At 42.4% G+C, this 20,213-nt stretch overlaps 1 protein-coding gene across 6 annotated transcripts in view; it reads left to right on the forward strand.

The window, feature by feature from the left end:
* LMO7 (LIM domain 7) overlaps positions 1 to 20,213 on the forward strand; it is a 251,676-nt gene that overhangs the window by 137,057 nt on the left and 94,406 nt on the right. The gene's annotated exons all lie outside the window — the stretch shown is intronic.

A 20,213-nucleotide genomic window follows, 5' to 3' on the forward strand; every position in this document is an offset into this window, starting at 1 on the left:
GGGGAGCAAAGCTACAGAATAAACCGGTACATCTGAACAGGGAGTAAGGATCTATTCCCACTGGGCCTTTTTGACTGTGCACTTAGTTACATAAAAGGTGCGACTTTTCCACTTTGATATCTACACTAAAAATTGACATGCTGCAGATTTTCGAATCCGCAGAACCAACCGTTTGTGCTGCAGATTTAGTCATAAATGAGACTGCTATTACTATACAGCAGATTTTCTGCATGCAAATACACCCAGGAAAATCCACTATTTGTACTAGTCTTGGGATCGTACCCTCACGGTGTGTAAATATACATACCTGGGAAGTCTTCTGGACATGGGTTAAGTTCGTGACAAAGGTGAGGAGATTTTGCTGGGGCTCTATTTGATCAACACAACTGTAACTTGTGTGCATGTACTATCATACTAAATACACTATGAACTAGTAGGTCAAGTCGTTTTTTGTTTTTCTCCATTTGGCAAGCTACTGTTGTCAACTTTTGGATTTTTTTTTTTAACTTTCTAACAAAGTAGAATAAAATTTGGTCATTGGGCGTTTCTCTGGTACATTGCCTATTCAAAGGGGACATCAGATATTGGGTCTAGAAATGGAAAAGAATAAATGCACTATGACCATGAATTAACCCAACTAGACGTGTGTGTGTGTGTGTAATATATATAATGTGTGTATGTATATAGGTGTGTGTGTATATATAAAGATATATGTATCATGTATATATGTCTACATACGGTATATATCCTGAGATTTGTTAGAAGGGAAAATCTTGTATGTACTTCTATTATTCTGCCATGCTAGAAAAGGCGTAATACAGTGAAACCGTTTCATGCTGTGATTTGTGTATCTTTCACTGGGCTAGAAATAGAAAGTTTCTGCCTTACCTGCTTTTATGGTGGCCTATAATTATAATTCTCATGAGAACTGCATGTTTTGGCAAGTTACATAAGACTTAACATTAGTAACTGTGAATGCGCAATGTGCTAAAAAGGCTGCTCAAAAACCGCTCCCTGGTAAAATCACAGCATGCACTTTGTTTTCTTTACACTTACTACTAACCCTAAATACGGTTTTCCCCTTCCTTTTAGGCTACATTCACACATGCAGTAGAAACGTCTGTTGCTTTATTTTTTTTTTTAACAGCACACAGACAGAGTTTCAGTGATCCACATACACATCTGTTTTAAAAACTGATCCATGTGTTCGGTCTGTGAGCTTGTCCTATTCTCATCCAGAGCACACTCTGCCAGTATAGTCTATGGGGGTTCATATAGAACTGATGACATGCTGTGTACATCATATGTACTTCAGAGTTCCTTCTGAATTTCATCTGTTTTTCACTGATCCAATAATTGCTAATGTATAAAACGATTAAAAGACTGTTAAAAAAACAAACACAAAAAAAACGGTTGAGATTAAATGGGAGGTGAAACAGATGCTACACGGATGAAAAATGGTCCTTTTCTCACAGATCTAAAAATTCACATGGATGTATGCATGTAGGGTTCCCCAAAAGCTTCATTAATAGCTATGTACATGAGTTGGCGTTTATTTTATCTCAACTATTGCGCTTACCTGGGTCAGGCAAATGTTCCTTGATTTTCAAAGATAAGGTTTCAAATTGCCTCTCCAAAGAGGAAGAGAACTTGAACTCTAGTGCCACCTAAAGGGGTTGTCCACTACCAAGTCAACCACTTCTCAATCCTGAGTGCTTGGCCCTGATAAAATAAAAACCGTTACATTCACTTCCCGTGCCAGTGCTATTCCCGCGGTGTCAGCACTCGCGTGATGTAATGTCTCGTGGGCCCTAATATACATTAGTGATAAGCGAGTATACTCGTTTCTCAAGATTTCCCGAGCATACTCGGGTGATATCCTAGTATTTGGATGTGCTCGGAGATTTGGTTTCTGTCACCATAGCTGCATGATTTACGGCTGCTAGACAGCCTAAATACATGTGGGGATTTCCTAACAAACAGCAATCCCCACGTGTATTCAGGCCGGCTAGCAGCCACAAATCATGCAGCTACGGTGACAGAAACTAAATCTCCGAGCACATCCAAATACTCGGAGATCACCCAAGCATACTCAGGAAATCTCGAGTAATGAGTATACTCACTCATCACTAGTATACATAATTAACAGTAGGTGAGAGCTTGTAGCTGGCTGTCACCTCCGGATAGTTACTTGCACATGTGAAAGTGAGGACCGTGATGCCAGTGCTGATTGGGCTCATGAGTCGACACAACCTCATGTGAGCCCCGGCACCACTGGAATGCCACTGACACCAGAGGGGAGTAGAACTGTTTTTATTTTATCTGGGCCAAACATGGGAAATGAAAAAGGGTTGTCCAAATAGTGGAAAGCTCCTTTAGCAAGCCTTGCCATATGAATTAGAATAGAAGCCAATCCAGAATCTCCGTTTGCAGACAGTGAGAAGTCCTACTTAGACTTCTAGGTAGTCCTCGTTCTGGCAACAGTGCTAACGCTAGCCTAGTATTGGGGACATGGTTCTGTAGGAATGGCTACTTATTTTAAGCTATGTATTATAAGTTCCTCAGCCTCCTACAATATTGAAGTACAGAGTTCCTTATAATTGTTTATATAGCATCACCATATTCCAAGCGTTGTACAAGTGTGTATTTCTATGTCAAATCCTTTCCACCTTGGGGCTTGAAATATTTCCCTGTACCTAAACAAGACACACACACACACCCTATGACCAGCTAAATAGGAAGCCAAATAATGTCTTTGGAGTGTAGGAGGAAACCACAGAACCTGAATTAAGCCCACACAGACACGGGGAGCACACACAGACTCCCCATTATGTATAGCGATAGCGTCCTATCAAGTATGATCTACACAAGAAACTGTGGTTCCTTTAAAAAGAATTGCAACTGGGCAGTATGGAAATGTGTGCATGTCGTGCAGGCCTATATGACGTGCATGTTCTGTCATCAGCAGGAACACAATGCTATCGTTTCCTCCAGACTAGGTACATGCAATATAATTTCTCATCCAATGATATACAGTGATGTGTAATAAAAAAATTATATTCTGGTACAGTCTTATTCAGAAAATATTATGTAAATACTTTTATGCCCAAAAAGACAAAGTATTCCAGGAGTGGAGATACCTTCATTGGTTGTCCAGAAAATATACATCTGCAAGCTTTTAGAGCACAGTATGTCAGGCACGTTTTTTCTGGTTGGCCAATAAAGGTATCACACAGAGAATGCTTATTTTTTTTTTGTGGCATAAAATTATTTACATAGCTCATCTCCGATTATAAGCCATTAGATATTTATATGTTTTTCCGGTAATTGCAAATTTTTACTTTTCCGCCAGTCCAGTTGATTGTTGCGTCATTTTCTACTCGAACTAGTACAATTTAAGATTAGCAGCGGCCCAAGTCCAGTTTCACAGTGATTTTTCTGGTCATTGTGTTACATCGGTATTTGCAAGGCTAGGGTCTCACCGGCGTATTTTCTCTCACCCAATAGAATTTGGTTGATTTATGCAAATCACACTCTGATCAGCATTAGAATTGAAGCACACTATGATCAATCTGATTAGGAGAAAATGGAGAAAAAATGTCTCTCTTTTCGCCATTATGTCAGTCCATGGAAATCGGACTGCACTCAGATGTCATCCAAGTACTGTCTGATATTTTCAACGCACTCATTCACTTGCATGGCTGAGTCCAATCCGGATATTGGATCAAACTCGGGCATACTGCAGTTTTGTTTTGTTTGCTTCTCTGGAGCACAACCATAACATGCTAATATGGTCATGTACACAAGCCATTAGTGTAATAAGGCAGGTTTACTGGAAAGTATAAAGCTCATACAATGAAAATGACAAATTTTGCCTTCATTTGTAATCCAGTGTATAGCATTAACATGTCTTGTCTGCAGCAACACATAAAATAGCAAATTTGAAAGATCGAGCCTGGGTGCTGCATGTTGTAGCAGTGATGCCGAGGTTCAGATTACAATTATGGGGAATGCCAGAATAGTGGCAGCCTTTCTAGTGGCATTTATTGAGTTTGCACCTTGCCAGTAGCTCTTCAATTCCATGAAAGATCTTCTCATTAGGCAGCGCCCAGCGCAGTGGTTTGACCAAAGCACCAGGATGCAGTTTCGCTATAAATCAGTAGTGAGCCTTAAGGTACTGTCACACTTAGCGATGTACCAGCGATCCCGACCAGCGATATGACGCGGTCAGGATCGCTGGTACATCGCTAAGTGGTCGCTAGTGAGCTGTCACACAGGCAGATCTCACCAGCGACATCGCTGGGGACGGGGGTCGCTACTTACCTGTCACACCAGGCGATCCTGCGTCCTCCCGCCCGGCTCCACGCTCGTCGCTCGTCCTCACAGCAGGAAGCGCCGCAGGAAGCTGACGACGAGAAACGGTCCTGAACGTTCTCGCACGATCAGCGATAACCAGCGGGGGAGCGGGTCGTAGTAAGTATCAGACACAGCGATATCGCTAGCAATATCGCTATGACGTCACAAGTTATAGCGATATTGCTAGCGATATCGCTTAGTGTGACATGCCCTTTAAGGTCTGTGCTTAAGGCCACTGTAGTGTGTGCTCATACACCTGCTTTACAGTAAGGCCATGTGCACACGTTGCGGATTGTGCTGCGGATTTTTCCGCTCAGATTTGGAAAAATCTGCTGGTAAATCCGCAGGCCAAAGACCTGCGTTTTACCTGCGGATTAGTCTGCGGTTTTCCCCTGCAGTTTGACACCTGGACAATGGATTAGGTATAAAACCGCTGCGGATTCCGCACAAAGAATTGACATGCTGCGGATTTAAAACGGCAGCAAATTCGCGCGGAAAAATCAGCAGCATGTGCACTGCATTTTTCATTTTCCATTGACTATAGTGGTACTGTACGGATCCACAGCAGAATCCGCAACGTGTGCACATGGCCTAAGTGACAGATTATCATGTACATGCAGTTTTCGCTACCACATGTCGATCGTTTTTCTGGCATGCATGGAAGGCTCCATTCACAATTGCATTGCAGGTTAAACCAAATCCAGCAAGGTACACACTGCACAATTTTGTCAGATCACACGACAGACACCTGATGGACCCGTTATAGTTAATGGTGTCTGAGCACTATTGATATCTGACATGTCAGGTACTTCCATTCATTTTGTTGTTTTGCTTTGATCACTGAGTAGAGCAATGGAATAAAAAAGTGAACATAGCCAAAGGAATAGGAATTCAACCAAAGCATCACTTAAGAAAATCTCTTATACTCTAGTAGTATCATCTGGATAGTGTTAGGAATGTGTGTACTAAAATTCATGAGCTCCATTCACTTCCATGTGTTGATATTGGAGTAAGATTTTTTTCTTTCCACTTTAATAATTTAGATCAACCCTCCTAAGGATGGTAATTTCTGAAAGAGGCTATTGAGCCGAAGAAAAGCACATTTAGTTTCAGTCTGCTTGTGAACTAACTTTGCCAAGTTTCCTAGTAGTAATCCCGTCAGTGAGTGATATAGTACACTGCACGTATACTATCAGCAGGAAGGGTTGTGTGGCTGTCCAAGATTTGGGGTATTTATTGTAGAAGTCACATAAAGGTTGCCAAAACTTGGGGCTCTAGACTTGCAGTATCCTGACATGTTCTCTAGGTCTTCGGGGCCACAAATAACAGCAGAGCTGGATAAATATAGATTAGACATGAGATACTTTTAGACATGACTCCAAAGGATTGTTTCAGTCCAGATGCATGTGTCTGTCAGAAAGATAGCCGCTTACCTTCCAGTATGCAGGCCTGTCCACATGCTTGCTTTTTATGGTTTAATCAATCAACCATCAATCAATTTGTGCAGAAAGTATTAAAGGGAATTTGTCACTTTGTTTCTGTTGTGAAGGGTAGCCTGAAGTAGTGACATACACGCTGATTCGAGCCCTGGGGCACTGTTTATCAGCTGCAGCAATGGGATCCTCACTGTTGACACCACTATGTTCATAAGCAGTGTCCTAACCTTCCTCGCCTGCCTCTGACACTTTATACCCAAGCACAATGTTGGGAAGAAACCTGTAAATTAGTAGCTGAAGGGTGAGGACAACCCACAACTATGAATATCAAGGGCTATGCAATGATTAAATACATTGCATATCCAGTTCTCAGAATGCTGAAAAGTAAATCTTTTTGGTTATATGGTACACTCACACTCCTGTGAACTGTTGCATTGCTAGGTAGATTTGCTGTTCTGGGCAGGAAAGTTTGTTGAGCAGATAAATTCTGCAATTTCTTACTTCTGGGCAAGTCTGTGGTATATTGGCTGTTGTATTAATCAAGGCCAAATGCCAGTGAAAGTTTGGTGTCCTAAAAATGTTGGCCACTATTATATTTTTTGATGGCCTATTTTTTAAGGGTAGGCAATCAGTATAAAATCGGTGGGGAACCGGCAGAATCAGAGAACTTCCGACTGGTGCCAGCCAATTGTGGGGGTGCTCCTGCCAGAGATTCAGCTGCTCCCTTTCAACGGAGCTGCAGTTTCTCTTCCTATTGACAGGGCTGGACTGCTGGTATCCTGCTGAATGACAGCCAGCTCCCTAATTGCGGGAAGCCGGCTGTCAATCAGTATGACACCAGTAGTTACGCCCTGTCAATTGGAAGAGAAGCTGCTGCTCTGTTTAAATGGGGCAGCTGAATCTCTTGAAGGGAGCGGTCAATGACTGGCTCTGGGTACAACGGGCTGGTAGTTGCCTCTGATAGCGACTATGTGCTTTTTTTTTTTTTTTTTTTTAAAGTCCCGGGTTCCCCTTTGAGTGGTTCATTGCGATATCGGAAGGAAGAAAAGACGTGTGTCTCAATTAGAAGGAAAGAGGCCTTAAACATGGTGTTACATTAACCCAAGAAGCTAAGATGGCACCAGTACTGTATAGTGTAACATATTTGACATCTACTTGTATGAGCCAGGCAAACCATGCTGATGTGGTGATTTAACATTTTTACAAGTGTTCCTCCCGCCCTGATATAATAATTTAGATTTCTAATGAATTGCTCTTGAGTCATTCCAGAGGAACCTGCTTTTTCTAACCTTCCACCAGTGCTTGTAAGTTTTGCCTGCTCTCTGAGCCTTCAGAAACATACAGAACTGTGGGAACTCAACACTTTTTTGCAACTCCTGGCTCTTGTTTTCTTGAAGAATAATACGTGGAGTTGGTTGTTTGGCCCTTGGTGTAAACTGATACCAGTAGCACTTGTGTGAGAATGAGGGAAAGGTATGTGAATTGCAAGATCTGAATGTGCTGAGACTGTACCTTGGATTATGCCTGGCTCATGCTCAGCTTGGAACTGATCACTTGGAACAATAAATGGTAAGATTATGTATGCCTTGATATCTTTTACTGTATGCCTGTGATAAAACTCACTGAATCTAAAGTAATTATAAGGCATTTTTGCCAACTTTGCTACATGGAAAATCTATCTTCGAGCACGGTTCCTTCGTGGGTTATAGCAGAATTGTAAAATTTACAAAGCTTGTATATTTTGTGAATGTGGATGAATGCATATTAAATGTAATGCTTGCAAAATGGGCAATCATAGATGACCTAACCTTCACTCCTCCCAAAAAAAAAAACACAAAAACAACTGTCCAACTTACTCTAACTCCTCGTGTCTATGAACAACTCCTTTTTACCTCCTAAAGTTTGAGAATAAGCCACAAATGCACCCTTAACTCTGAACGTCTGCCACAAGCTCTACTGTAAGTGGTGACTGGAGATGTTGTCATACGATTTGTCTACAAGCCACAGATGCTCCGTCTCCTGTGCAGCATTGGGTAGAAAAAGGAAATAATGAGATGGAGATCTTTGGGATATATATTTATGCTTTTCATGCAGTAATGTCATGTACAAAGCTCTTTCAATGTTAGCAGAGCTTTACCTCCTCATCCCACCCATACGTAGTGATTGGCAGCTTTTCCTGTGTATTAACAAGGGTGTCAATCATTATTTAAGGGTGAGAAGAACAAGACTCGCAAACTTTCTCCATGTGTCCTGACATTTTCCAGACCGTTTATTATCAACACTATATCAAAGCTTTAACAATTTTACATGCGGTTCTCAGTATTTCCACTCATTACTCTGCTGCTTTATGTAGGAGAGCGCAAGTGATCTGTCAGATCTGGTATGCTGTAAGTGTCTCATATCATGAAAGGCCCAAACTGGGCATTCTGTTGTGCCATTCTTTCTTGGGCATGTCATACCAGATCAACAGGAACATCAAATACTCAGTAATGGGAACCTTAGAGAAGTTCCTGCCTTTTTCTTTTTTTATTTACCGTAAACCTAAAAAATATTGTAAAAATTGAAACACTTGAGTGGTAAGTTGTGATGTTAGAAGCTATATAGACCGGACCCCAGAAGGAGAACTAAACTGTTAGCTTCCAAGAACAAGAAGCCACACACATTCCATGCTTTATCAGCAAAGTTATAAATACCAACTTATATGACAAGTGTCCTTCTGTTATGATGTGACCCATGTACTTTGCGTAGGAGCTCATCATTCTGTTTGTGTCATAAACATTTCATGTAGAATGTAATAGTCCATTTATCATTTTGTACCATGGCTAAAGGTTGCACACAACTTCCCTTCATAACAGAATGTTAGTGACAATGTGAAATATACGGATATGAGTTACATGGTTGCTGAACACCTGCCCATTACAGTGCATTTGGTGACAAAAACGGACCTTCTGTATCGGCTGCGTTAGCGATGATCTGCATTCCTGATACTGGAAGCCACACATCACGTTGGTATTTTTTTTGATAAAGTGGCACTCCTATTTATTTCCAGTTCTTGCATTGCTCTTGTGGGCGGTGTATTGGTTTACAGTTACACAACACAGTAACCCCATCATTACTGGAAAAGTACAACATGCACATCTTCTAAATTACTATATATATAATCATCAGATATGATGATATAGGTGTTACCAGTGACACTATATATAGATAGATATCTAGATATATAATAATAGTGACATCTTGTTTTGTGATCCAATCAACACATGTCCTATGTATTAATAGCAGCGTCCTAGTCTTTGTATAACTTTTTTTACAAGCTGTTACATAGGTTTATATAAAACAGTGAGTAGTTACTCTGTAGCTTTTGTTACGTGTACGGTACATAGAAATCCAAGAAACTTCAGTTGGGTGTAATCCATGTTTTCAGCTGTAATCATTTAGAAGTCGCATGATATATTAAGGTTAAAACTAATATCAGGAAACCATTGGGGAGAGATGTCACATCTGACATGCTTAACCTGCAATATGAGACTCCATTGCTTATGTTCACATAAGTTTGTAAGAGTCCACATTCTTATGTTTACAACTATAAGTGTTACCAGTGACACAGGTTGACTTTCCTTAGGTCATCGGGTGGTAAGCTGCGCTATCTTGAGTGCTGCATATGAAGATGAGACCACAACACTTTAATAGACTCAAGTTATGTAGCTATAACTACCTTTGGTGGGGGGAAAACAAAAACATATGAAGGCTTTCAAATGACCATAATATGACCCCAGTTTTCCCTGGGTTTCTATTTAAGCCATCTTGGATCCCAATAGAATCATAAGATGACCTAAGTTTGGCTCAGTAAAATTATGTTTTAGCAAAAATGGTCATCTCAAACCAGAGTAAATCTGCTTTTTATAGTGCCTTACATGACATCTAGGAAGTGTACTTTATACATGAGTCCATATAAAATCTAGAAAGGTAGAAATGATAGATGACGAATATACTGCACTTGTTAAAGTTTGTTGTCATACTGTAAATTTCAGTCTTTTATTGATCAGTTTATTACTTTGCATTGGAACTTTAGACCTAGCTAGAAAGTGGATCTGTGGTCAAATACAAACTACATATATTAAATAAATCTGATACTATAAATCCATGTCAGAAGCTATATACTACTTTTTGAAGGTTTAGAAAGTAACCATTTTATTTTTTATTTTAAAAATCAATAGTGCTTGTGAAAGTATTCACCCACCCTTGGATTTTCACCAATTTTAGTACACTACAAAAATATTTTAAATACAGGTTGTAATCTGACTTATGTGTGATGCATCAGCACTAAGTAGTTGAAGTTGGTAGAGTGAGAAAAATATAGGCATAAATTAAATTTATGGGGTAAAATAGCTAAAAATTGGCCTGTGCATATGTAATCACCCCTTGTGCTATGAAGCCTCTAAAAATTTCTGGCGCAAGCAATTACCTTCATAAGTCACATGCTTAGTGAAAGGAAGTCCACCTGTGTGCAATCTAAGTGTCACATGGTCTGTCAGTGTATTGACACCTTTTCTAAAATACCACAGAGGCTGCAATACCATTACGCAAGAGGCAGCACTACCCAAACAAGACCATGAAGACCAAGGAGATCTCCAAGTCAGGGACAAAGTTGTTGAGAAGTTTGTCAGGGTTGGTTTATATATAAAAAAAAATATTCTTAATCTCTTATGACCCGCAGAGCACCATCAAATCCATTATCAAAAGGAAAGAACATGGTACCACAACAAACTTGCCAAGAAAGGGCCGCCTACTAAAAATTTCAGCCTGGGCAAGGAGGGCATTGATCAGAGAGCCAGTACAGAGACCAAAGCTAACCCTGAAAGAGCTGCAGAGTTCCCAAGCAGAGACTGAAGTATCTGGCCATATGACCACAATAAGCCATACACTCAATAAGACTAAGTTCACACTTGCTCTTCCTGCGTACGTCCTCGCTTAAGCTCTGCCTACGCTCCATGTTGCATTCCTGTGCAGTCGGCGGGCACGTCAAAACTCCACATGTGGACGCATCCGCATACAACGCATTTACCTACGTACCCAATGTTAAAGATGGGTACGCAGATCGTAGGCGGAGCTTAAGGGAGGACGTATGCAGCCATACGCAGACCAGCCATACGCAAGTGTGAACTTAGCCCAAAGGGGGCCTTTATTGAAGAGTGGGCAGAAAAAAAACGTAGGCACAAAAGTTGTAAGGCTCATTTTTAGTTTGCAAAAAGACATGTGGAAAACTCTCCAAATGTATAGTGGAAGGTGCTGTGGTCAGATGAGACTAAAATTTAACTTTTTGGCCACAAAGGTAAATGCTATGTTTGGCGCCTAACCAACACAGCTTATCACTAGGGTTGAGCAAATTTGTTCGAATTTAGTTCCGTATACGATCAGCAGCAAATATTGTGTTTGACAAATATTGCCAACACAGCCGAACGTCATTAGTCGATGGGAGTAAAAATTACCGAATATGTTCGGAACTGATCACCTAACATACATTCGGTAGGAATAGGGTACCCATATGGCACGAATATGGCATATTCAGATTCGGCAACCCAATCTGAACAAATTTGCACAACTCTACTTATCACCACAAGAACACCATCCCCACAGTTAAACATGGTGGTGTGGCATCATGCAGCGGGGATGTTTTTCAGCAGGATCAGGGAAAATCTTCTGAGTCAATGGGAAGATGGATATTGTGAAATACAGGGATATTTTTTAGCAAAACCTGTTTGTCTCAATGATTTGAGACTGGGACGGAGGTTCACCTTCCAACAAGACAATGACCCAAGCCATACTGCTAAAGCAACACTCGAGTAGTTAGTCGAAACATGTAAATGTTTTGGAGGGGCCTAGTCAAAGCCCAGACACAAATCCAATTGAGAATCTGTGGTCAGACTTGAAGATTGCTGTTGACCAGAGGAAACCATGTAACTTGAAGGAGCTGGAGCAGTTTTGTCTCAAGGAATGGTCATAACTCCCAGTGGCAAGATGTGGAAAGCTCAGAGACTTATCCAAAGTGACTTGTAGCTGTAATTGCCACAAAAGGAGGCTCTACAAAGTACTGACTTTAGGGGGGGATCAATATTTATGCACACTGAAAGTTTATTTTGTCCTATTTGTTGTTTGCCTCACATTAAAAAGGAAAACAAATGTTCACATTTGTAGGCAAAATCTCAAAAAAAAACAAAAAAAAAAAACCCAGTGAAATTCCAGGTTGTGATGTAGCAAAACTCGAATAATGTCACGGGGGTGGTGGTGAATATTTACAAGCCACTGTATCTTTGTATTATATCTTATAAAAAAAAGTAGCTTTTTTTCTGAAAGAATTGATCAGTCATTATCAAAATTTTCAATTCCGAGGTACAATCTGTATTCAATGAAGTCAGATTTCCCCATTACTGAGAGAGAAGGTGGCAGCTGCTACTGATGAGATTTTGTAGATAAAAGGGGGAGGAGGGAAGAGCTCTTCGTCTAGCTCTTCCCATCTACATAGACGTGTATCCATAGCAACTGTCGTCTCTCCGTAATGGGAAAGGCTGTCTTCCCTGAATACAGATTTTACCTCAGAATTGAGACTATTGATGATTGATCAATTTTTGCAGAGAAAGTAAATTTGAAAAGATATATTAAATACTTATTTTCATATGCACTATTGATTTATGAAATAAAAATTAAACCGCCAGTTACTCTTGAAGCTCAGACTCTGCCCACCCCACCTGACTGGCTGCTTCTAAGTGTCCCACCTCCATCCTGGACTCGTGCAGTTTCAATTAATTAAATTGAACTTTGCTGAAACTTTTCCCACAAAAATGTGCATCAATCTGATCAGCTGCTCCTGCTGTATAACATTCAGGCAGAAAATCAGATGCCATTTTCAGCTTGACAGGTTCCCTTTATTTCTTGCCCTGTGTGCAGAGCTTTGGGCCCAGCCATACAGGACATTTGGATGGTTTGTGTGTTGAGCATACTCAGATTATTGGCGGCTGGTTTTGATATTGCTTGTAAAACATGTAGCTTTTTGAAGCTGAGCATTCTGCTTTATTCAGCGTACTATAGACTATGTAAATGATTTGTAAAACTTAAATGCTAAAACGCAATGCCTCGTAATGTAGCGTATATTACATGGGAGCGTGCACACGTTAAGTGAGGAACGATCAGCCAGCATGTAGTTTCCAACCATGACAATCCTTAAATTGTTTTGTCACACCCAAGACAACACCTGAAATGATGTGAATCATGAGCAAATTACAGGCTTACTCTGGATTGCCGATATACTGTCCCACTAATCATAAGTGAAATAAACAATATATGGGAAAATGAACATATTTGACAGTGAAGAGTCCGGAAAATCCTATTGTACCTTACCAACTTGTCTGAACCAGTACAGTGTCGAAAACAAATTTTTCACTTCCCTGTGTGTGTACAGATTCTGTAGAGAGAGTTTCCCTTGAAAAACATGTGCAATATAAAGACTAGTTTTGCTGTAACAGGTTACCTTTTTCCGATCAGTTAGTATATTCACTTTTAGGCTGTGTGCCCACGATGCGATTTTCAAGCGTTTTTGCCGCGATTTTCCTATGGCATTCCGCACATGCTGCGCTTTTTTCCGCGGCGGAATCGCATCGCGGAAAAAAATTGCAGCATGCTCATTCTTTTGTGCGGAATTGCAAAGAATTGCCACGATTCCACACCCATAGGAATGCATGAGAATCGCTTACTTCCCGCATGTGGCTATGCCCACCATGCGCGAAGTTAAGCGTCTCATGTGCGGTTGGTACCCACGGTGTGGAGGAGAGGAGACTGTCCTCCAGGCCCTGGGTACCATACCCCTGTAAAAAAAAATAATAAAAAATAAAAAATCGGGGTATATTTACCGTCCGACTTTCCACGCTGCATTCCTGGCCTCAGCGTTCCCAGTAATGCCTTGCCGCAAGGTCCTGTGATGACGTAGTCTCGCGTGACTCTAGCGGTCATCACAGGTCTCGCAAGGCATTACTGGGAGCGCTGAGGCCCGGGAATGCAGCGCGGGACGTCGGAAGGTAAATATACACCGTTTTTTTTTTTTTTTACATTTTTTTTAGCATTTTTAACATTCTATCTTTTACTATTGATGCCGCATAGGCGGCCTCAATAGTGAAAAGCTGCTCACACTTGTCAAACACTATGTTTGACGAGTGTGACCAACCTGTCAATCACTTTCCAAGCGATGCTTCAAATCGCTTGGAAAGTGCTTGAAAATCGCGGTGAAATCGCGTGGAAAAAAACACGCGATTTCTGGGAAGGAGTCCGGTTTTTAGTGTCCAGAATAAAACGCTACGTGGGCACATAGCTGTCCTATTTTTTCTTTCTTTTTTTCTTGATCCCCCCCCACCTCTGGACTTCCTATGCAGAACTTGTGTTTATTAAAGCTGTGGGCACATGTTGCATTTTTACTGCCTTTTTTAGTGCAGATTTGTCGCAAAACCTGAAGGGTTTCCTCATGCAAGCAAAGTGAATGAGAATCCTGAAGTCTCATGCACATGTTGCTTATTTGTGACATGCAGATTTAAATCTATAGCTTATCAACTGTTTGTGTGTTAGCTGCAGATTTCACCCATAGTAATGAGTGGGGGAAAACCTGCACCAAAAATGCACGTTTTTCCCACTGCTTTTTCATGCCAATCGCTGCCAATCGCTGCAGAAATGGTGCACAATTTTCTGCACCAAATACTTAGCTTGCGCACATACATAAATTGTTACTGAGTCCTCTCATACAATCAAGTGCTTTGTTAGCTCCGATGTCTGATCTTTCTGAACTGCCTGTATTTATTTCTTATTCTAGTTTTATCTTTTTTTGATGTTCAAACATTAAAACTTCTGTCTGGGGACCATTTACTATTTGTTCTTGTCTGGGGTGGCCTCTATCAAGCTGGAGAGTAATGACTGCCAACTGTCTCGTTGGTCTCGCCGGCCGGCAGGTTGTCCTCAGCAGAATAAAAAGGGAGAAGTTGTGGAGGGGATGCAGGATCAGCCGATCTCAATAAGCAATGTCCAGTCCTCAAATGCAACAGGGAAAAAAAATATTGCTTTTACTGGAGCAGATGATGATGATTACAGCTCTCCACAGTTATTCAGTACACTGATCCAACAGCCCCACATGGTGTGGTGAACCCAACTGTTTTCCGGCAGTGTTTAGCAGCTCTCCTCACTCTGGCTGCATATAGCAATATACTTCTCTTCTCAGCCTAGACTTTGGCATCCATGGCGCATCAGGCTTACAGGAAATACCTCAGATATCTTCCCACTGCTGACAACTAAGGGTATTTTCCCACAGTCAGTAAACGCTGCGGGTTTGATGCTGTTTACATCCGCAGCGTTAAACCCGCAGCTGCCAGATGTTACAGCATAGTGGATGGGATTTCAAGAAATCCCATGCCCACTATGTGATCTGAGACGCCCGTGGCATCCCTGCGTAAACGGACATGCGGCATGTCTTTCCAGACCGCAGCATGTCTATTTATGTTGCGGAGACGCACTGTCTCTGCAGCGTAATTTACCCATAGGGTTTAATTAGATGCAGTAAAATCGCATTATATAGTCACATGAGTTGTAAGTGCGGGAACGCAGCTTACTACGCATGTGAACTAATTTAAATAAAGGTGTACCTTGTGCCACTGCCGGAAGTTCGCGTCCACTGCAGTTCTCGCAATGAGCAGATCTGACCGCGAGAACTGCCGTGCATGTGACAGCCAGGGACGGACTTACTTCTGGTCACTAGCCAAGTTCTCGGGGTCAGCTGACTGCGAGAACTGGAGTGCACGTGACTGCCAGTGACCGAGTTATCTCCGATCATCAGCGGTCATCATCTTCAAGCTCTGCTGTGTCTGGATGTCAGGCTGGATGGTGGCATAATGCCACCATTCAGCAAAAGGCATCCAGATGTAGCAGAGCTGGACTAGTCGTGGGAAAGGTATATATTTTCTTGGCGGACAGGTATGGTATAATGTTGCTTTTTTATTTTATTTCTCTTACAGGAGAACGAGGGCTTCGGTGGATTAGGCGACGCAGTAAGTATGGTTTTGAGATCTATTAGCGGAGTCTGTGTGATTATTTCAATTAAAGGACTTTATTCTGGCTGTGTCTTTATTTACAATGTAACTATAGGATTAGTAATGGATAGATGTCTTAGAGATGCTTCTCCATTACTAAGCCATGGGCTTGACGTCACCTGACAACACAAAGGTGACATCAAACCCACAAATATTAGCCCACTTGCCACCGCTACAGGGCAAGTGAGACGAGCCGGGTAAAGTTCCAGAATTACCGCATCTTTGGATGTGCCAATTGTGGTGTGGCTGTGGGCTGCTATTTTTAGGCTGGTGAAGCCATAATCCATGGGCGTCGCCAGCCTGAAAATACCAGGCCTCAGCTTCTGCTTTTTCCTTGGCTGGTTAATAAAAATAGGGGGACCCCACGCAGCTGACTGCTGCGGCCTGTTTTTTTTCAGGATGGTAAGGTTCATGGATATTGTTTCCTTACCAGCCTGAAATACCAGTCCCAGTAGTTTGCTTTTCTCAGTCTGATTAATAAATATAGGGGACCCCCACGCCAATTTTTTTTTTAAATTATCTTTTTTTTTTTTTCAAAAAGGAAGGGACCTCTCTGTGCCTTCCTCCACTTACTGAAACGTGTACTTCCAGCTGTATCACAAGATTCACCATTATTAAAATTAGTACACATGCGTAGTAAGCTTCGTTTCCGCAATTAATAGGCATGTGACTAGGAAGATAATGCGGTTTTACCGCATCCAATGATAGTGAATGGGTAATTTACGCAGCTACGTAAAGTGACATGCTGCGGTCTGGAAATATGCACCGCATGTCCGTCTCTGCGGGCGAGCCATGGGTGTCGGTGTACACATAGTGGGAATGAGATTTTTTGACATCCCATCCACTATGCTGTAACAGCTGGATGCTGCAGGTTGGACATTGCGGATGTACGCAGCATCCAACCCGCAGCGTTTACTGACCATGGAAACATACTCCAATATATCTGCAAACAGGAAATCACTTTTTTCACTTCTCTGAAGCTAACTTTCAATTAGCTTTATTTCAAGTGACAAAAAAATGCATGCAATGAAAAAACGCATCAAATCACATACCCTAAGGATCGTATCAAGACATCTCTGCCTACCCCTAACTGCCGTCGTTTGGCAGGTGGGCACTTCCTGAACCGCACAGGATACTATGTCCCATGCGGCTGCACACATCTCTCTGGAGTCACCACAGGGATCACAGCAAAGGCACTCTCCTGTCTCCTTGATCTCAGCTCGGTAGTTCTCCTGCAGGGGACTGCTACCCACCAGACTTCACAATAGCCCTTACACAAATTACATGTGTATGTAAAAATGGCTGAAGAGCTGGCTTCTCACACCATCAGAGTTCAGACATTTGTGACTCCTGACTTTGCAGGACGCCACACTTTTGTATTACACATAGCAGTAAACGGCGGATTTACAACACTGGATTTGAATATGGTAAATTTGTTATGTGTTGTAGAAGCAGTGCTGTGAGATTTCGATAAATCTTCACATACAGAGCAAATCCACTGTGTAAATTGACCAGAGCTGGAGATTTTAAATCCAATAAAATTTAGCAATGAAAAGGATGAAATGTGAGGCAAAATCTGCACCTTTTCCACATTGAAATTTGCAACGGTCTTTGAAAAATCTTCAGCGAGTATGACAATTGGGAATGCACCCTAAAACCCTGTTGGAAAAGTGCTAATTTGATGTACAACATAGTGCTTTACAGTAAGGCTACTTTCACACATCAGGTTTTCGGCGTCAGGCGCGATCCGGCGTCGTGCCGGAATGCCGGATCCGGCAAATGTTTCGTAAAACCTGAAGTGCCGGATCCGGTTTTCTGCCGGATCCGTCTTGTTCTTGACAGACAAAACCGGATCCGTCTCATCCGGTTCATCCGTTTTTCTATCCGTTTTTCGACGGATTACGCCGGATCCGGTTTTTAAAATTGACCCTTGTGGCCTTCCGAACGGGATTGGCTACTGGAAAACTAGATATAGCATGTTCCTACAGCCCTTCTTTGACAGGTTGTAGAGGAAAAAGTGCAGGTTGGAGAGAAGAGCAAGTTACTGGCGAAGATGGATGTTGTCATTGGAAATATTACCACTAGAAGTTCTGTGACGGTTTCAGGGACAATTTTCCACTATACTTTGTCACCTCAAGGCAGAGTACACTGGGATGACAGAGTGTGAAAGATTTGTGCCCTAAACTTGTGTACCTTCTGGACCAACAGTATATACCTTTGCCAACCAAAGTTGGCTATCTTGTCATGGTCTTACTATTTTTAGCTTTAGGCCACAGGTGTGTACCTGGTTGTGTTTTATGCAAAGTATTTCACCTTTTAACAAAAGTTGTGTACATTGGTAGGAAATCACCAACAATAAACACAACTTTTTAGGTGAAATACTTTGCTTCAAACACAACCAGGAACACAACTGTGGCAAAAAGCTAAAATTTACCCACAGTTATATACCTGGTTTTGAATACCTTTTTACCTTTGAAATACCCTGTATTTAACCTTTTTTTAAAACATAGTTCGCCGCAGAAAGAAATGACAGACAACCATTGTGAAACGATAATTTAACTTTTATTTAAATTTTTTTTTTATGTTTTTAAAGTGCAAAAAACTTTTTTAATAAAGGTTTTAAACCCAATGGGCATTTTTATTACAACAAAAAAACATTACAAATCTGTGTACTGTGGGGTGGAATTACTGCTGGAGGGGCTGCGGGACACTTCGACACTGGGTGTGTGGAGAGAGGACTGGGATCGTGGTGGGGAAGGAACAGTTAGAGGTGAAGGTGTGGAAAAAGCTACAGAATGGGTGGACATGTGGGAGGCAGAAGAGGTGGTGGGCGGTGGAGTGGAGGGTTGGGCAGGGACTGTAGGAGCAGATGATGTTGATGGAAAGTTGTATGGGGAAGGAGTTTGGTACGGGGAAGGAGTTTGGGACGGGGCAGGTTGCTGGAAGTGGGGAGATGTCTGGTACTGGTGAGGTTGCTGGTATGTAATAGGAGGGGGAGGATGGAAAGTGGCTGGAGGGGGTGCAGATGTAATAGGAGGGGGAGGATGGAAAGTGGCTGGAGGGGGTGCAGGTGGAGGAACTACAGTGGTGGGAGGTGGAGGTTGGGAGGTAACCTGCTGTAGAGCACCGTGGCACGAATGCATTACATGCATCTGCTGGGTAGGAGATAGTGTTGCCATGCGCTCCACAACAGACCTGAAAAAGGTGTGGTTTGGCGAAGATCTTGCTTCTGAATGCATGGTTTGCAGAAGTGTCTTCACCTCCAGAATGCTGGAGTTGATCTGCTGAAAGCCTGCGGAGATTTGCTCTGACAAGACTTTGAGACAGTTCTGGAAAGATGCATTCAGATGCAATAACTCTTGCGCATAACTCTTTTCCTGACCCCTCTGCCGCTGCCGCCCAGTACCCGCAGGTGTACTAGAGGCGGCAGGGGCAGAAGGGTGGGGTAAAGGGAAAGCGATCTCCTCACCAGCAGCTTCATGTAATGTAGGCGGCCACGATGCTCCTGTGCTGGTGGATGGGACAGATGGGTCGAATGTGTGGGAAGGTGCAGATGTACCGGGGCGGTCGAAGTGTCCCTCGGTGCCGGTCTCCTCAGGGATCGCCTCAGAAGGGTCCAATCGTGCAGGCTCCCGAGTGCTGCTCACCGTGCTGTGTAATAAAGAGAAAAAAAAACAATTAAAATACTGACATGGTATGGCCCTGGCTGAAAAAAAAAAGTTACATCTAACATTTTTTTCACATGTGGTGTGTAATATTTACCTTCTGGTGAGCATTGTTTCCCGGAGGAACGACAGGGCTTGTGCGTACTTGTACTTGCTCCTGCGTCCTCCAGATCCACTCGGGGCCCGCATCTCTTTATTGAACTCCTTCTTGAAACGATCCCTCACAGACCGCCACCGATTCACAATTCTGTTCCCTGAAACGAGAAAGGAGTGGTTAGTATACAACATCAGTGTTTCACAAACTCCAGTCCTCATGGTCCCCAGGGGTCATGTTTTCAGGATTTCCATAGTAAATAGAAATCCTGAACACATGATCCGTGGGGACCACGAGGACTGGAGTTCGGGAAACACTGGTTTACATCAAGCAACCGTTACTGTATATACTTACGCTCTTTAATCTGGGTCCGAGCTTCGAGGTCCTCCCAGCGGCCCACAAGGAGAGAACAGATTTCCTCCCAGAGTCGTCGGGTAATGATCAGGTCAGCGTGGCGGCGGTCAGCCATATTCCAGAGCGGCTCCCTTTCTCTGACGAGATCGATGAGGCGGTCCACATCAATCCCTCCATCCTCACCGTC

Source organism: Dendrobates tinctorius, unplaced genomic scaffold (genome assembly GCF_039654945.1).
Source record: "Dendrobates tinctorius isolate UK_male_01 unplaced genomic scaffold, ASM3965494v1 ptg000064l, whole genome shotgun sequence".
In the NCBI taxonomy this organism is placed as follows: Eukaryota; Metazoa; Chordata; class Amphibia; order Anura; family Dendrobatidae; genus Dendrobates; species Dendrobates tinctorius.